Below are 19,111 nucleotides of genomic sequence, written 5' to 3' on the forward strand. Positions count from 1 at the left end.
CGGGATGGCGACCACCTTTTTTTGCACTTAGCGTCCTCACACCACCCCTTCACTTCACTTTCTGTATATTGCACCAACCCATTTCCTTTCTTTCTGTTAATAAATATAAAATACTAATATTAAGAAACACCAAGCAAAAAAGCAAGCCCAATTGACTTTTACTGAAACACGAAATGGTTTGTTGCCTACAAACAACACTGATAAAAACGTATCCCGTTTAGGCATCTCGCTCTACGCTCGTTCTTGTTTCAGTGCTTCTTGTCACACCAGTTATATTCATTTCAGTGTGGGTAAACCGTTAACACATGCAGTTAGAAGAAAACTAAGAATGCCCAAATTTCCGAGTGGCTATTGCGCAGTGAAAAACTTGTGTAGTAGCGACGATAGCACTCTAGCATATGTGGCCTAACCTCCGGCAATGTTGATTGATTGATTGTAGGGTTCTAACGCGCCGACGCAACGCAGGCGATGAGGCGCGCCGTAGTGGAGGGCTCCGGATTAATTTTGACCACCTGGGGATCTTTAACGTGCGCCGAAATTTCGTACACACGGGCGTTTTTACTTTTCGCCTCCATCCGCCGGCAATGTCACAGCAGCTGGTACTCTAAGGTAATCCCATTTAACTAATGCGAATTGTGCGCTCAACCTTCATTGTATGGTAGGTTCATTGCTCAGGCGGCGTCAAAACAACTGAAAACGTTCCCCCTGTCTCTAATAAATGAACTAGGAATGGCATTTCAATAGACATAAAGCTGGAAGCGAACATTGTACAAATCGCTTTTAAAAAACATTTTAATAAATGCGTATAAGCCTGCTAAGATAAATTTGTAATGTCGCAAAGATTCAAAGGGTAATCTACTCTGAAGCGCGTTAACTGGGCAAAAAATCGAGCGTGCTTGCGTTGTTTCATTTTATTTATTTATTTATTTATTTATTTATTTATTTATTTATTTATTTCTCATTTTTATTTTGATAGTAATTTTTGCATTTATTTATTCATTTATTTATTTAGTATACCTCAAGGGCACCAGTTGAGGTATTACATGAGAGATGGGCATAATTAGCAACAGATTAGCGTTTCAAAAACGGTGTTGAATAGAAGTGGGTCGAAGTGGTGCATGGCGAAGGCAGGCAAGTTGTTCCAGTCCCGGGCGGTTGCAACAAAAAAGGAGCGATGAAGAGTAGTAATTTGTGCCTTGCGGCGGATAAACGGCTCGGTGATGGTTTGTACGGCTGGATAATCGATGAGCAGGCAAGATGGCTGGAACGTTAAAAGGAGCGTGATGAAATCTGTGAAAAAGACTGAGTCGAGATATATGACGTCGTGATTCTAAGTTGTTGAGGTCGCCGTGAGCTTTATGTTCGGAACCGCTGGAATGATAAGAGTACGAAGAGTAGATGAACCGGGCTGCGCGATTTTGTACAGATTCGGGTAAGTTAGATTAGATTGATCAGGGCCCCAAACTGAGCATGTGTACTCTGATTTAGGGGCGAACAAATGTGGTATAAGCAAACAACTTCACTGATGAGAGAGCAAATTTTAAATTCCTACGAAGTAAACCCAGCCCATGATTAGCGGAGGATGCTACGTTGTTAACGTGAGTGGACCAGGTGAGATTGCTTGAGAATGTTACGCCGAGGTAATTATAGGATTCTGCTGTTACTATTATCGAGACGGAAATGGTGTACGTCGATTGCTGATAATGTTGCCTATGGTGGAATGATATTAGCGATGTCTTATTTACGTTTAAACACATTAGCCAGTCGTTACAGCAGGACTCAAAGAGGTGATGGTCGTTTTGAAGTATAGCGATATCAGTAGGGTGTTTTTATTGGACGGTACACCACGCAGTCATCTGCAAACAGGCGAATATTTGAATAAATGTTAGCTGGAAAGTTATTTGTATAAATTAGAAACAAAAGGGGTCCGAGTACTGTGCCCTGTGGGACACCAGAGATTAGGGGAAGGTGCTCAGATACACACCTCTAGGTTGTTAGGGTACACAAAGTGTTGCCGATTGGTTAGAAAACTACAAATACAATTGAACGTCGATGAATTAATGCTTAAGCAAGAAAGTTTGAGGAGTAGCCGCTGATGCGGAACTTTTTCAAATGTTTTTTCAAATTCTAAAAAGAGGGCGTTGGTGGGTATATTTAGGCCAACACTGGAACTGATGTCATTGTAGAATGAAGCAAGTTGCGTGTCGCAGGATACTCCCTAGCGAAACCCATGCTGACTATGATGAAAGAAGTTGTGGCGGTTTAAGAACTTGACGACGTTAGAGTAAATCACGTGTTCCATCAGTTTAGAGCAAATGCAAGTGAGCCAGATGGGACGACCGCTGCTAGTCTGGGATGGATGGCCCTTTTTAGAGACTGGAACAATATCACCCACTTTCGAGCTTCCGGCACAACTCCTGATGACAGTGATTGCTGAAAAATATTGGTGGGAGGACACCGGCCAGGGGTAACGCCCTCCTAAAACGTCAAGTAGTCCCGTTCCATTAAATACAGCAATAATACATGCGCCAACCGAAACCTATTCGATACACCGCAGTAATAAACTGTGGCTGACCAAGCTCCGCAAAACCTCTGCACGAGTGTCCTCGAACCATTTCCAGTTAAAAACCCCTGGTTACTTTATTACGCGCTTTTTCGGCAACCTACTTTAACATTTTTATGTAGGGGTGTCGGCGTCACAACATTATTTGCATATTGACAACGTGTTGGTGGCTCAGATCAGGTCAAACCGGAAAGCCAGCTGCACGCATTGCGAGAAAATGTAGTTTCGAGCCAGCCCTCGCGGGAGCTGTATTCAATCTTCGTGTGCACCTGCCAACTGGAGGAGCAATACTTTTGCAATGGCACGAGCCGTCAACTCGGGTTGTCGTCATCAGAAGAGTTTTGGCAAAATGACTTCGATTTGGTTTTTGTCATGTTTCGAGTAATGAAAGTGGTGCCCTCTGGCAGTTCTCCGTATGGCAGATTAGGTACCACCGATTTCGCTTCGTTTCTAACGAGTTTTTTTCACGCTCTGTGTCTATAAAAGAGCCCTCTAAATGCAAGGTGAGGTAAAGAGAAATCGCGAAGAGTAATGTGCTCACCCTATTTCAGGTTCACATATCAAAAAGAGGCCCCTTATACCTCCTGTAAAACGTTTTATTTTATTACGCTATTCGTCGCTGATATTTTGGCTCACTAAATTTATTTCAGTGGGTTTTCTGACTTCTCAGTGCTTGCATTCACGCTGAAATAGGTCACAGTTGATATTGCCGCGAACCATGCATTGGGTTTGTTTATTTGTGTTTTGCTTTTACCGCCCGGCTGCGCCGGTCTGTGTTATCTCTGTGCCAAGGGAAGCGCGTGTTTCATTCTTTTTTTGCCGCATGTGTTAACTGTTCTGATAGGGAGAGCATTCCGATCTAAAGTGAACAGCCTGGAATAATCTTCTTGGATCTACAATGCTCTCGATGCGAATCGACGGTTCGAGAACCACGCGCGCCGAAAGATAAAAAGCCTGCAGAGCAGAAGCCGGGGCATTCGATTCTGCGACGCTCGCCGACGCAAGTCACTTTGTTGACCGCTGCTTCGCCGCCTCTGTATTCTTTTGAGTTGTTAGGGGAGCACAAGTTCGCTCCAAATAAACTTGTTTCTTCTTCAGGACAACTGCGTCGTCCTTGGCTTCGTGACAATATATCGGGGATTGGACTAAGTCAAAAAGGTGAGTGTGTATTGAAGAGCCCTTACAAAAATAGTGAATAAGATCGAATTGAAATTTAATTGTCTTTACTCATTACGGTGTGTTGACTGTCAGCTGACTTTATAAGAAATCTTGTATTAGGTTCCAATTGCAAATTAGGCGCCCTGTTTCAATTGAAACTTAATGCTGAGTTAGAATGGAGAGTCTTTTGACTCTCCATTAAATGTATTGCATTTTCGATGACTTTCTGCTGACTCTCACTTCACATTCCCTGTTTAGTTCCTGTTAAAGTAAAGTTATATTGAGGAATATCAGGTGAATTGATATCGAGAAACGTTTATTGAGTTCCAGTCGAGTCTTTGTTTACTCTCTTTTGGTTCTCCTGTTGAGTTCCTGTTGAGAAATGTCACATAAAACATATTGGGTATAATAAACACAATCTGTTTGATTTCATTTTAGTTTTTTAATGAAGTGTTTTCAACTATTGTCCAGTAAAGTTCAGTCGATGGTGGTGAATAGTTATTAATGAGTCTGTTTCAACAATGCGAAAATATTCCGCAACCTGGTCTCATCAAAAATGTTGCAGGGTGTCCAATGAGCACGTCAAAAAGTGAGAGGTGTTCCGTTGCAAAGCTTGCTTTATTGCTCACAAAAGCATCAGGGGGAGGCTGGAGCCTCGCAGGGTTCACTTGGCTACTTGACCCTCTAGCCTGCAAAATACAAGAAAAAGGACTTGCTTGTTTACACCAGTACAATACCAAAAGATGTTCGCATCCATTCTTTTGAAGGATGCTGCTCTTAGTAGTTGGCTATTTTAGAAGTTAGATGTTTCGTACTTTTTGGAAAAGCATTGCAAGGACACAGCAGTGCAACAAATGTTTAGGTTTTTCTCGGGTTTTAGGGTCTTAAAACAAGCTAGCACATCAATTATTTGTACAAAGTGTAGGGAGTGGAACGCCATCACTTGAATGCGTTCCGCATTAAAGCGCCTGAAATCTAGAGGAAGGAATATGTTTGAAGGCAGACAGGGAGCCGCAAAAGCACCCTCATGAGTTCGTTGTGGTGTCTTCTAAATCTTTCCGACCCGAAAGAAATCCACACAGACCAGTCAAGACTGGTTGAGTCATTACATTACAGGACAAACCCCAAACCGATACAAAAGCATAACTGTCAAGTTGCGGGTTTTAAAATTTGTGACATATCAATGTGGGAACGTTGTATAATCAAAATGCAAAAAACGTAAGTTTGCCTCAACTAGTTTACAAAACTGCAGCCTTGTTTAAACTAGTGCCACATGCTACTGTAAACTAAAGTTATTAAAACTGGCACTCATTGCAAACAGCTATATGAAGGGATGAACATATGGTGCTTTGTGCTTACAGATTAGTGCAAAAAAACATCAAATGTCCAGAAAGAACGTGGTCGAAAGAAAATAAGTTGTAGCTTGAATTTCGCACTTTCACACTCTTGTAACGCTGAAGTATGGCGTGTGCCTTGCAGTACGCGCTAACAAACAAGCAGGCTTAAGCAGGATCCTGAAGGGACCATATGAGACACGGGTGTATTCGCATTTTTGGCTTTATAGTAACAATTTTAGGGTACTATCAAACTAAAAGAAGGTCGTCTGATGTTTACACAGAAAGAGAAAATGAAACAGTTTCGTTTGATAATGGATACTAAATAAGAAGTAATTTGCAATATTTTTTTTGAGCGAGATTAGTGCAGTAGCAGCACTAAAACAAGTTAGTTTACAGTGGGGACCAATCATTTGGGTCGTCCATGAAGGCAGAAAAATTCACCCGCATTTCCCCGAAGGGGAGCATGGGGAAGTGCGAATGCACGGGTGATGCTATGAGGGGGAGTTATGTTGAACTGTGTTGGCATTCGCCCGTTAGTTGCATTTAACACCCCCGCGTGATCAAGTGGGGATTCACACACCCCGTTAGTCGTTCTCTGGAAATCTTGGTGAATTAAAGTGTGTGTTCGAGGAGATCACACACACACGCAAGTAAAGTGAAACGACAGTATTCTTTATTCAGCACTTGTTGGTGTTGTCGTTGTAGTTGACGGTCATTATGACCGCCTTGTGGTCACTGAAATGTACGGTCAAGAGTTGTTGCAAGACCGCGCGTATCAGAGAGTTCCTCGCAAAGGGCAGGTCGATGTAGCTGCCGTTGATGGTGGCGGGAGCCTCTAGCGGTAGGCACGTCATGGAGTGGTTGGCGAGCATGTATTCCATCAACCACTCGCCGCCCTTTCGCACGTCCACGTTAAAGTCCCCAACAACCACGACCGGGTCCGAGGGGTTTACGCGCCTAGCCACACTCTCCATCGCCGAGGGTGACGACCACGATTCCGTCGCCCGAGTACGCGTCGGTGTAGACGGCACTGTACGGCGACTCGTCCCTGACCGGCGAGGTGGACACGGCGTGCGACACGAGGTTCGCGTAGACGTGACCGACGAGGTAGACGCCGCAGTACTCGCCCCGACTTGCGCTACTGGCGAAGCAGCAGTCGTCGATGGCGTCGGTGGCCTGGGGGCAGGCTCGGGGCGGGGCGGCGGGCGCGGTGGCGCGCTGGAGGACTAGGCCAATCGCCCGAAGTGGGTATGTGCTAAAGAAATTAGGAACTTTTCTTGGCCAATCGCCCTAAGTGGGTATGTGGTGCGGATGGACGGACGGCGGTGGACGCGTGATTCAGGGTCGCTTAAGAAGTGCATTCGCACTTAAAATCTGTCTCCAGCCATTGGCTAAACAATCGATCAGTGATGATCTAGCATCAGTCAGTGGCGTGTCTGATGCCGCGTTCAGCCAATATGTTATTCAGTGATTTCGCTGTTGTGGACATTGGTTTTATTCATTAGGAGGTTTAAGACGCCCACGCTACACAGGCGATGAGGCGCGCAGTAGTGGAAGCTCCGGATTAATTTCCAGAACAGGCTATATTTAACGTGCGCGGAATTCTCGAACATACTGGCACTTTCGCTTTTCTCCTTCATCACAAAAGCTGCCGCCGCGGCGGGAATCGTATCCGCGTCCTTGGGCTCGGCAGAACAACGCCTTAGCCACAGAGCCACCACGACGTGGTATGCGAGCGTTAGCTGGAGTTCGGAGTTCTTTATTGAAGACCACGAGAGAGCGATGATGTGACCAAGCTTGCTTCCATTGGGCCTGATGTCTTGTTTTCAAATGCCGCTATACGCAAGAATTTTATTAGTGTTTGCTTTTCGACGTATAGAGGTTTACACCTAATTTCTCCTCTTTTTTCTGAGTATGTACGGAAAACGGTTTTGTTTTCTGTTTTGTTTGCGGCTGATTCTCGTGGTTCAGCGATGTGCGAAGATGCTTCTCATACTTGTGACATAAAAATAGAAGTTCAGAGTGGTTCCTCCCTTCGGAACAGAAGGCACACGTAGGCCGGCGTGAAAACCCTCCGACGCCTTTATGTTACAGCTGTCACTTCTTAGTACCGCACAGGTATGCTTGGCCTCAGAAGAATAGTGGCTTAGCTACGGCCTCGCTTCATCCACGTACGTTTAACATCAGCGAGCATTACGGCCCAGCCGCTTTTCTCGACCATTGATATCTGCATCATTTAGCTCTCACAGATTAAGTAGAAACACAGAAGAAAACACTTTATTGAATTATGAAAACATACTGGTCTGCCACCCTCGTTTGTCTCTTACCCTACGGAAGCTGTTTCTTGATGCTTTCGTGGTGTAAGTTTAAATCTGGCATCGATCTAAAGGTTCGGCATACGTACTATATGGCTGATTAACACGCCACGCCTCGCTTACGCGTAAAAATCCATTTCACAGTATCTTGCACCTCTCTATAGACAATTTTCAAAATACCCGGGAGTGAGCAACCATGTTGGCAACACTGTGCGTCCGCCGCCATGTTTGATGATAACGCCGGTGCGGCTGCACGTTGTAACGCATGCGGCAGCAGAACCGCGGCTATTAAGGTAAAGGTTAAATGCGCTGCCAATAATATGTCGGACGCTCCTGATAGAATTAGTTTCCCTATCGTGGGCTGGGAATCCAATCTGTCCGCAATACCGACGCTGACAGAGAAGTGCGCGAAAGAATTTTATGCGCGAAGGACTGGAACCGCACGCAGCTTGAAGAGAAGCTACAACTTTCACGTGGAGCAGTATGTTCAGACGGCGTCGCTGCAGACGAACAGCAAGCAACTAAGGTAAGGCGGAGTTTGTTTTGTACTACATGTCGACGGTTTAATTACTGAGTGCCTAGACTTGAGCGTCCGCCTCATATTGTTAGTGCGTTTGTATGTTTACATTGTTTTATCAGCGCGGCTGTCTACGTGAAAGTTGCATAACGCAACTGGCAGTAGCGTCATCGTTGGCAATGCCCACGCCCTTCCGATTGTTTTTAAAGCCAAGCTTAGGTGTTTTCACTGATGATGTCTGTAACGCTAAAACGGGTGAAGTGAAAGAAAAAGACGCTTCTCGCGGCCGGTATCGAAACTGGGTCCCTCGCGTTATGCGAAACTCAACCCAAGCTCAGGCGGCAACCAAACAATCTGTCGCGGGAAAGCTTCGGGTTCAACCATTGTCGTCGTTCGCCAGAGGGGTGAATATTCTACGACGTGTTACTTCTTCGCGGGTGCCTACCCTTGGCCGCACGTATAATATACAACACTCATACATTAGGCTCGCATCTTTAGCAGTTCGTGCACCTACTTCTAAATTGGCTTCCATTAGACGTTTTACAGCAATCTGAAGGGCAGGGATCGAATTTGATCTAACCGGCTCATTGGTATGAAAACAAGCTCACGTGATGATGAATTTGTAATGATGCTGGCTATTAAAGTTTGATTGGTCAGTTTGGGTATGACATAAGCCTGGGCATGGATTAGTTTACTGTGTACATGGATTAGTGTGCTGTGCCATGAATAGTATCTGACTGCCATTTTGACGTCCTTGCAGCAATGGTTGGGTGTACGTGAAGGTAGCTTACTTCAGGAGCAAAAAGAAGAATGCCCGCCCTTATTTGGTGATGTTCGCATTGGAGAAAGAAAACATCGTCGACGGCATCTGCGATTGTCCTGCAGAAAAAGTCGCGTGCAACCACCTCATGGCTACCATTCGAGCCGTCATACACCTACAATCGAAGGGCTTTTCGGAACCCCCTGAGCAGCTGTCTTGCACAGATCTTCCCCAGCAGTGGCGTGTACCCCGCGGCAGCCAAATCAAGGGCCGCTCAATTCAGTATCTCAACTGGAGAGGCGTGAGAGACGGCGCATCGGCACTACCGAAGTTGGCCCGTACCAAAGAGCGCCGTGCTTTCCCACGAAGCGTACAGCAGCAACAACACGAAAAACAGAGACTAGCAAGAGGATTGCTTGCGCTGGACCCGAAGAATGCCTTCGCGAAGGCACTGCTCTCGACACAGTCGCAGCAGCACCTGGAGACCAGATATGGCCCTGCGTCTATTTTAGCGCCACTGAGCTACCAGCAGTTCCTCCTGCCTCATGGGTTTGATGTAAAATTATCCGGCATAGCACTGCGCACTCAAATTCAAGCACAAAGCTTACCAACATTGCAGTTTTTCTCATCATGCCAACCGTGGGTGCCACCACCCCACCTTGCTGGAGATGACATTGTGCAGGTAAAGAATTGACTTGTACTTTTCAATTCAATTATTAGAAGGCCTAGTAACCTCAACCGTGGTAGTGTTTTGAGCATTCACAGTACGTGGCTATTCACAGCAGCTATTTCAGAAAATTCTGTTTCGCAAGTCCCGCCTTGTGAAATGTTGTTTCACTGTGTAATGGACTTAGTTTAGCAAATATAGTTGCCTTACAGTTTGGGGACATGCCGTTATGTTTTTTCTTTGCCCAGGCCATACAAGTGTCAAAGGAAACAGCACAAGATCTTGAAAGGGGCACACGCAAGCAGTCGACGAGCACCACATGGCAGAATGAGAGACGCCTGCGTTTGACGTCATCGAAGTTTGGCACTGTACTGACTCGGAAGGTGGGGTCAACGAAAGGGCTGCAGAACCTGACAACACCAAGGGATCTGTCAAGGGTTCCCTCAATCAAGTAAATACGATTTTTTTTCATACATTTATAATTAACAATTCAAACATCTTAAGATGCAGTACTTGTAGCAATATCACGTATGCTGACATTCTGCCTAAGTAAAACCTTACATAGCCTAGAGTTATCCAGGCTACGTTTTTCCTTAGCATCACTCCGCACTAATAGCACGGTAAGCCCGTTGTCCCTCTAGGCTGATTTGTAGTTGCAGTTATTCGGGTGACATTGCTTTATCCTGTGGTTGTGTTTGTTTCAGACATGGCATTGCAACGGAGCCTCTTGCTGCCCAGCGCTACGAGGAGGTGCTGAACAACCTCAACCACGGCGTAGCTGTGAGCAGCTGCAGGCTCCTTGTGAACCCATCGTTTCCCTGGCTGAGGGCATCGCCCGACCGGATCGTGTTCGATCCCGTGGAAGGTTCCTACGGCGTCCTGGAGATAGTGTCCACATACACTACGTGACCTCAAAGTAAGCCAATTTGTTGCAGCCGACTTCTGCTGTGAGATGGATGAAGACAAGCGAAAACTGACAAGAGACCACGCGTACTATTACCAACTCCTTGGACAAATTGGGGTGTCTGGCCTTACGTGGGGGGACTTTGTTGTGTACGGGTTTGATTTCATTCTTATTGAGAGGGTGAGGTTTCACCAGGGCAAGTGCGAGAGCACAAGGGACATCTTAGACGACTTTTATTTTGGCACTTTGCTGCCATACCTGCACAGCACGTAGGCTAATCGAAAAGTTGTTGTTAAAATTTCACTGCTTTAGCTTGCCAATGCTTCTCCTAAGGAAGGCTCCAGATTAATTCTGACTACCTGTTGATCTGGAACGTACGCTGAAATCTCAACTAAGGGCATCCTCACTTTTTGCCTCCACCTGAAGAGCGACCGCCATGGCCAGTATTGAACCGACGTCATTGGGCTCAGCAGCACAATGCCTCAGCCGCTGAACCAGCGTGGCGAATTGTAGGTGCATCGAGGAAACTAACATGTTACAACCCACTGGTCATGTGCACACAGAGGAATTAGCGAGGTTGCACCTAACAGGAGGTAACAGGAAACTTCGTTCAAGCACTAGTCTTGTTTGGTTGGGAATGCGCTCAGGGACCTGAGACTGCAGTTGGCAGAAGTTGCAGCTGTCAAATAACTACTATGATAAACTGCTTTTTTTGTCTTGACAGCATTAAGCGAATAGTTGTAAAAAAAACACTGCTCTTAATCATAGCTTGACTTTCTGCACCGGTTTTTGTTTACTGGAACTGTTTATGGTCAGAAAAGGCATTTGCGTGCTTGGACACCATGTTCTGTGATCAGCTGTTCAAAATAAGAATGAGCCTCCAGAGAAGCATGTCTAGGCTGATATCTAGTCAATGCTGCGAAATTTCAGCAGAATGTTTGCTGCGAGTTTTACCTTGTATCCCCAAGTATCAAGTTTTGTGTTGAAATGAGCATGGAAAAGTCCTCCATTGAAGCATATGTTATGCATTGTGATAAAATGACGTTCAGTGATATGATGCTGATCAAAACGCCTTCCGCGAGTTGCTTCATTGTGTGTAGCGTGAGTAATTGTGAGATCTAGCTTGTTTTATGCAGGTCAAGTTCCGGGATAAAACACCCGAGCAGAAAGGAATAGCGTCTGATTTTGAAGTTTTTGGTCTGTGGACTGTGATTCAGCATGCCTTATGCAAGCAAAGCTCTGTGATAGTCCCCAAGATATCACAGCTACTTTCTGGTGTGAAGGTATTTAGCTTGCAATTGGCAAATGAGATTATAGAAGTCAACGATAGCCATACTGGTTTTGCAACTGAGTATTTCATCATAACCAATCTGGTTATTCTGTTCATAGAAAGGCAGTTGTTTGCAATGTACCTTCAACTATACTGCCACTGATATTGTTTGTCATTGTCTGTTTGTGCGCAAGTGTATACGGTTTGGAATCAATTTAATGTTTTTTGTAGAGTAAATGCTTTTACTGTGATAGAAATCTGTGTTTGATTTTATTATATCACCATACCAGCATTGCATATACAAGAAATTGAAGATACCAGCTTTGCGGTAATAAGTGTGTAGGAAGCCTTGGGGAGACGGGAAATGCTAGGTCTCTTGCTAGGGGTCATCATCTTGTTTGATTTCGTGATCTCCTTTATGGTGCCAGTACGTACTCATGGAGGATTGTTTTGCTTACTTTTCCCTTCATTTTCACGATGTGTCTAAACATTGTTGCCACTTCTGTAACTAGCATACGCTGAAATTACTTCGGGCTTTAAATACGTCTCTAAGATGCTTCTAAGTGGAAGGCCACAATAAATTTACTTTGGCGCAGTGGCCACAATAAATTTACTTTGGCAATTGGCGCAGTGGGCCAGTTTCTGGGCCCTCCTTAGGAACACCACCGCTTCATTTTTGCATAAAGCTGAATATTACAGCGAAGCTTTGTATGCTTCACTAACGGCATATGTCACATTGAAAACGCACTGCAGGAAAGCCAAGTTTATATGATGGTGACCCTGGGTAAGGTAAAAAAATAGGCATTCAGTGGTCGGAATAGAACCTTAACTTCAAAGTTATGAAGCCGACATATATCCAATAGCGCCATTTCTGACAAGGTTGAAACAAGGGGTGCATGAGCAAACAAAAAAAAATGACCAAACTGGCATCACCCCGGATGTTACAGGCTGTTGAAAAAAAACAATGCACCCCTGCGTCTAATGACGACATCTGAATGTGGAGCATTGTTCGTGCGAAATAACACGGTCAGTGATAAAGCCGCGGCTGTTTAAAAATCAAACTGTGTGTGTCCAAGTACAAACTCAGATGACAAGCAATCTAAGTCCAAACTCGAGATGCCAATCAAGGAGTCCCTCATGGGGAAGGTTCACTTTCATTTAGTCATCGTGAGATAAAGGGTGCATGATTTTTTGCTTTCGCTATTAGGAAGATCATGCATTGTCTGGAATGTAGAAAAACGGCTTTGCGCATCGCTTACCAAAACAAAATCACTGTAGACGTCACAGTTTTCAAAGACAATTTAATAGAATTAAATCTCATCGAGGACTTCTGATGAATGAATGCCCTTGGTCACTCTGCACAATGATTTATGAACGCATCACCAACCAATGTTGGCAAGTTGGCAATCAAGTTTTTCTTCCTGAAGCTGAAGAGGAAGCTCAGACAACAGGCCACGAGGCCTGACTAGTTCTCGGCTCCTTTTGCAGTTTGGAAGCAGTTTAGGAGCCATTATTGAACAACTACAAAAAAATGGACTGAAAAGGTGCGTAAACATGTCGTTACAAAACATGTAGTACATCCTCACACATATCCTATACACAAAAACAGACCAAATAAACACTGCAACTTCATGAGGAAAGGTTGAGAAAATGTACGTATGTAACCTTGTACACGTATAAGAAAAAAATATTGAGTACAACAAATCTCCAGAGGAAAAAAAACGACGCTGAAAAACACAAGAATACAGGGGCCTCAGAGAAGTTCAGGATTGCATTCCATCGAGTATTTCTTAACATATCTTAAGAAATTTCTCTCACATGTCTGATTTTCACAATTGAACAAAACCAGGTTAAGAGCTGCGGCCAACTGAAACTTCATACTTTTTGTTTCCTGTATCCTATTCTTCATCGTCTATGTCGTTAATAAGTGGCGACTGGTAGTCTGTCAGCATCGCACATATTGCCCACATCTGGTTCGCAAGAGGTGCAAGAGTGATGGGGATGCAACGGTCAAATATGTGATATGCTTTGATGTGCTTGATTTTTCTTTCTACGTGTATTCTGATTGCCGCTATCTCTTGAGTTTCTTCCACTTGCTCTGCTGTGAACTGATTAGACCTGAGGAATGGTGGGATGTTTAGCTTGACATTTTTTTTCCTTGAGCAAGTCTTCTATCACGAACATTTTATCAGCCATTACAGCATCCCCAGGGTTGAACGGCAAGTCCAAAAAACCACTTCTCAGCACGCACTCCCTGTCAGAGGTGTTTCCTGTAAACACCTCTGAGCAGAACGACAACAGCCCGTTGGGGGTTATACCAACAAGCCCCTTGAAGGTGTGCGTTGACTTGTAGTGGGAGTACAGGCGCGACTGTGTCACAAATGACGAAGGCACGTCACACCTGATCTCAGTTGCATCCAAGATCACACGTGCTGAGGCATACTTCTCTTTGAAAGCAGCAGGCATAGCCTCGTCAACTGCTTCTCGCGAGTACCACACTTCCAATTCTTGAAGCTGCAGGTACATGCAGTCTACCCACACAGACAAAATTCTTGAAACAGTGCTCACTGATATGGAGAACAGGTGGCCAAGGTGCTGGTGAAACAGCCCCAGCCGCAGCTTTACAAGGACAAGGAACAGTTGGTCCTCCCCTCTGAGCTTGTCAGGTCGTCCTAGCAGCTGTTCGCTGCGGGTGCTGCTGGTGGCACTCTCCGTCCGCAGGATATTCTGTCCACTTTCTCCAGGGTCGAGGAAGTGCAGAAGAGACAAGAAGTGACTGTAGCTGGGCAGACCTGTATAAAACACCATCTCGTCGTCATTTTCTTTGAATTTGTTGATACCAAATGGAATGGACTCCTCAAGTTCATTCAAGCACTTTTGGGATTTTGAAAGCTCGACACGAAGCATAGCAGTTTCAGCCGTCGTCGCTTGGAGCTGCTGCTGCAGCCGCTCATCCTCTCGCTCAACGTTCAGCTCCCTTGCTTTACTTTCTGAAAGTTGGCGTTCTAGAAGAACCATTTGTTCTTTTAAAGCCCAACACGCAGTACAGGTGGCAGTTTGAACCGGGTCCTCGCTGTCGGAAATTGCATGCTGCATTTCCGCAGGACTGTGTCTCGTGGTGTCTTCCTCACCAGTCGCACTCGCTTCAGCATTTGGACTCTGGACTTCTTCATTCCTGCTTTTCTTTTTTGGCGGTGGAGCTGTCACTTGTCTTTTGCGAGGAGATTTCCTTAGGGGCTTTTTTGGGCGAAAGGAAAATTGCGATGGGACGCAAGACTCGTGCAGGTACCGACGACCACTGGCAACGTTTACAACAAAGTCAGTTTCCAGGAAGTAATGGGAGCAGACTTTAGTAGAACGTGAAACTGTAAAACGTGGCCCTTCATCACGCTTGATGGCTGCGATCCACTTCTTTCGCATCACTGGATCAGCAGGAAACCCGTGATAAGTGATCTGCATTTGTGAGGCACATGTTCAAATTTAGCACATGTTGCAGAACAGGTTAACAGAGGGGAAAAAATTGAAATACCACAAACAGCTTACACGTCTAACGTTAGACTTAGCGCTTTTCTGATTGAGACAACACTCTCACTAACAGACGAGCTCCAAAAATATACACGCAGCTTACATATGACGGGCCAAATATTGTTTTTATTCACTTTTTCATCCCCGCAGCTCGTCTTCTTTTCAGCGGTAGTAACCACCGCGAAGTTCAGCAAACACAAACTAGCCCAATTTTCACTTTGCTACCGATCTAAATAAAACCTAGGCAGAACCTAAAAGCGCGCTTTACCCGTTCACGAAAGCAAGAACCCTTTAAATTTATTCATGTATAACCGAAAGGCGCGCGTTGCACAGCCAGCTGTGCTCCCTCGCGCAGCTTACGGCCCTCGTTTTCCGCCAATCTGTACCAACCGATGTGTGCACCCACTGCAAAAACGCGCACTTCAAACGATTAACCTTATTTTATGGGCCCGCAATATGCAACTGACGCCGTTGAGAGCGATTAACTAGTAGAAAAACAAAAACAAACGCCGGCAGCCGTACTGAGAGTTGAGGACCATCTACACTTCGACAAAAAGACGAAACCAAGCCTTCACGACGTGTACACAAGGAGAGAGCCAGCCACATACGCTGGGGTGCTGTACCAAAAGACCTCGCACCAAACCAATCTACACCCACGCAGGACAGAGTGGGAAATCGCAAGAAAAAGTTGTCATCCTTTGCATCTGCGCGCATTCAGGCAGGGCTAGGCAATGCATACACGCTAAGCGCGGAGAGCATTTACCGTGCGCTTACCTTTTTTCCGGACTTGTCGCACCGACCATACTGTATGCACAGTGGAACACAGCAGTTGCCGGCATGCTGGACAGCGCGCGAAAAAACAGGAGCGCGATATCGGACGAACAGTCAGAAGTATTAACTCTATGGGACGAACGATCTTTCATCAAACATGGCCGCCTGAGTCTAGTTCCGGAAAAGGCCGTCGCGTGGCGCGTCTTTCGGAAATTGTCTATTCCATAACCTGCACTAACTGTTTGTTCAACAATGTTTTATCTTTTCTTTCTCTCTCAATTAGGAGCTCTTGGCACCTCACATACCTGATTGTCCATGCATTTTCTTCTATCTACTTATTTCCCACTCTCGATTCCCCGAACGTGTGACCCTTTTGTTCCTTTCTCTCCTGTTAGAGGCGGTAATGCTGTTTTGAGGCAGAAATTGCGAGTTTTGTTTGTTTCCAAAATGTCCATTTCGCGTGCGTTTTAATCGTGACGCAACGTAACGTTTATTGGGCGCTCATCAAGGCGACTTTGCCTTCACAAAAGATTAGCTCAAGGCATTGACATTTTGCATCCATGGTCACTGAGGCTGGCGTACGGGCTCACACAACCCGCTGCAGCCTTTTTTCAAAAGGTTACGTGCTGCTCATGCTGCGTGCTGCTCGACCGGCAAAGGCCGTTTCGGGTACGACCAAACGCCTGTATAACGAAGCGTGTGGTACACCGCGATAATTGTTCGTTATAAAAGTCACTTCGGTATATGGATCGCGCGCTTCACCGACACGCCAAAAAGCAGATAAGCATAATGTGAGAAACAATCTTTGTTTACATCAGATTTAAAATCCTATAGGCGAAAAAAAGTCAACAATTTTTTTCTGAAGGATAGTACGACGTACTCAGGGCATAACAACGGCCGACGTAATGCTGTCGAAGTTTACGACGCAAGGTCAGGGAGTGACGAAGTATTTACAGTGCCTCAAATGCCGCTACCGCTTCACTGGTAGTCATAACGCTTGGCACCTCTGCAGGCTCTCCATCACTGTTTGCCTGAAGATTTGTGGCATCCTTTTCTTCATGATAGCCTCTACGATGTCGTCAGCTGTTAGGTAAGAACAAACCAGGACCTCGACGTCCAACGAGACACAATCGTCGGCCGCCACAACCTATGCTGGGTGACTACCGGCACTGCGAGTCTTCATCGTTTCCTGCAGCTCCATGGCCCAACTGGAGGACTTACGCTCGTCGGCATACCTATCAGCGTCCTGTTACCACGTGTGCGGCTAAGCAAATTCGTTATCGAACAACAATTCATCCATGGGGAACGCGTAAATTTCTTCGTTAAGAAATCAAATTTGCTGTAGTCGTCTTTCCTGCAGTGGCGTTCACAATACATAGGAAACGTGGTAAAATGCAGGTGAAATGGCATGCTTTGTTGTACAGAGTATTTCGTAGTAAAAGCGTTTGTTGTAGCGGCGTTTGACTGTATAGGGGTATTTTCATCAGCGGAATATTCTTGTAGCACGTGGATTCCTGAGATAAGTAGCCATTTCTGCAAAACAGCGCTATCACTATTATGCCGCAGCAGAGGAACGCGGACTAATAGCACTAGGCTGCGATAGCGCATATGCGTTATGTAAATTTATCAGATGGAACTGCTTTGTTATATATACACCCCCCCCCCCCTACCCCGGAACCCAACGTTTGATATGTTTGAAAAGGGGAATGGAGAGAGATTTTTTGCTGCCCCCAAAGCTGGCAGCCGAGATATCTGTAGCACCCCCATCCTGCAGCCTCCCTGTTTTTTTTGGGCCGAGATCTGCATGTTTCCGCTCCAACTTATCCGGAAGACTGACTTCGAATATTTCACTGCAGCCCTCAGGTTGCGTCACATATGCAACTTAATTGTAGTGGAAATAACTCGCCCATTACGTCAATGCGTGGTAGGGTATCTCTCGCACGACGTTTTTTGTGTGCAAATTAGAAAATTTGCTGCTTCTGTTGCAAAGAACCGATTCCGCGGGAGTCTAGTGCCCGAAGAGATGAACTACTAGAGTTTTGTTAATATTTACTTGCTCCCTTTACTTCGGTGGAGGCCGCGCTGGAAGCCATGCCACGGCGCTAGTTGAAGAAATGCATTAAACATTATCGATACTCTTTATTTTGCCACATAGCGAGGTATATTTATTATTTGTACAAATATGATACTGCTAAATGTGACGGGATTACCTTAATGAGTGTTACCAGTAGAAACTGTATTTTGGTTTACTTAAACGAAGTCTTTCGATATTCTTTTGAATTCCTCTATAAAATTCTCGTTGACTTTTTATTGACTACACTCATCGCAAATATGAATGTTGAATAAAAGAGTATAAGGTGCCCTAGTAGCGTTATTATTATGCAAATTCGTAGATACAGTGGGCAGCGCTAAAACAAACAGTTTCGTCAAATGGTGCTCGGAAGAGTTCTACTAGACTGGTGTCAGAACATTTTGTGTTGCGCTTTCTCAATACAAAACCTTTTGACCTTCGTATGGCAAATATCACAAGCACTCGGGCTTCTCTAAACTCTATAAGAACTCAACAGGAACTGAATTGAAACTCAAAATCCAGCTTGGTAAGGGAGCTCCTTTACTGCACTACAAAATATGAGCCCAGCAGCCTGCGTTTGTCCAAGGGGTGAGCAACTGTCGTTTGGGGTTTCAATTTGTCACCTTAGTAGTCGTTGTCGAGGTGGGATGCAACTTTAAATATGCGAAAGGGAGTCCACACCATCGCCACTGACAGCAAGCTATATTTCTTAAGGCTTCACCGTGCATGGAGGCGGTTCCCTTAGACACTCCAGCCCTTATGACGTTTCAAATAAAACAAAATTCCATTGAATATTTAAGAGCGAAATTTGGGGTAGTGGGCGTTCGGTCAACTTGGACATAGTAAAAACGGGACGATCGCTAGAATTCATCGCTAGATCACTAGATCGGGACGATCGCTTGAAGTATTATTTCAATAAAATGTGGCTTTGGCATTTCACAGAAAAAACATGCCCCAACCATGATACTGGCTTAATCGGCTGTTCATGACAGCGAATCTCACTCACCACGCATTCGAGTTCATCCAATCTTGTGTGATGCCATTTCTCACGGCTTTCATCTGCATTCCCGTAATACTACAGCGTGAACATTATAAAAACATCTGTACCTAGCCTAAACTTAGCTCAGATATTGGTTTGTTATTTATCAAGAGACAACCTAGTATTATCCACAATGCCAGGACACTGCTAGTGACCCTGGTATCGCTAGTATGAAATAATGTACCCTTCTTGGACTCTGGATGTATAGTAACGG

At 45.2% G+C, this 19,111-nt stretch overlaps 1 pseudogene; it reads right to left on the reverse strand.

The window, feature by feature from the left end:
* Positions 1–13,389: 13,389 nt before the first annotated feature.
* Positions 13,390–14,017, reverse strand: LOC144180179 (uncharacterized; annotated as a pseudogene).
* Positions 14,018–19,111: the final 5,094 nt, after the last annotated feature.

The sequence above is a fragment of the Haemaphysalis longicornis genome, unplaced genomic scaffold, assembly GCF_048455015.1.
Source record: "Haemaphysalis longicornis isolate Haplotype H1 unplaced genomic scaffold, Haemaphysalis longicornis Haplotype H1 scaffold_4, whole genome shotgun sequence".
NCBI classification, from domain to species: Eukaryota; Metazoa; Arthropoda; class Arachnida; order Ixodida; family Ixodidae; genus Haemaphysalis; species Haemaphysalis longicornis.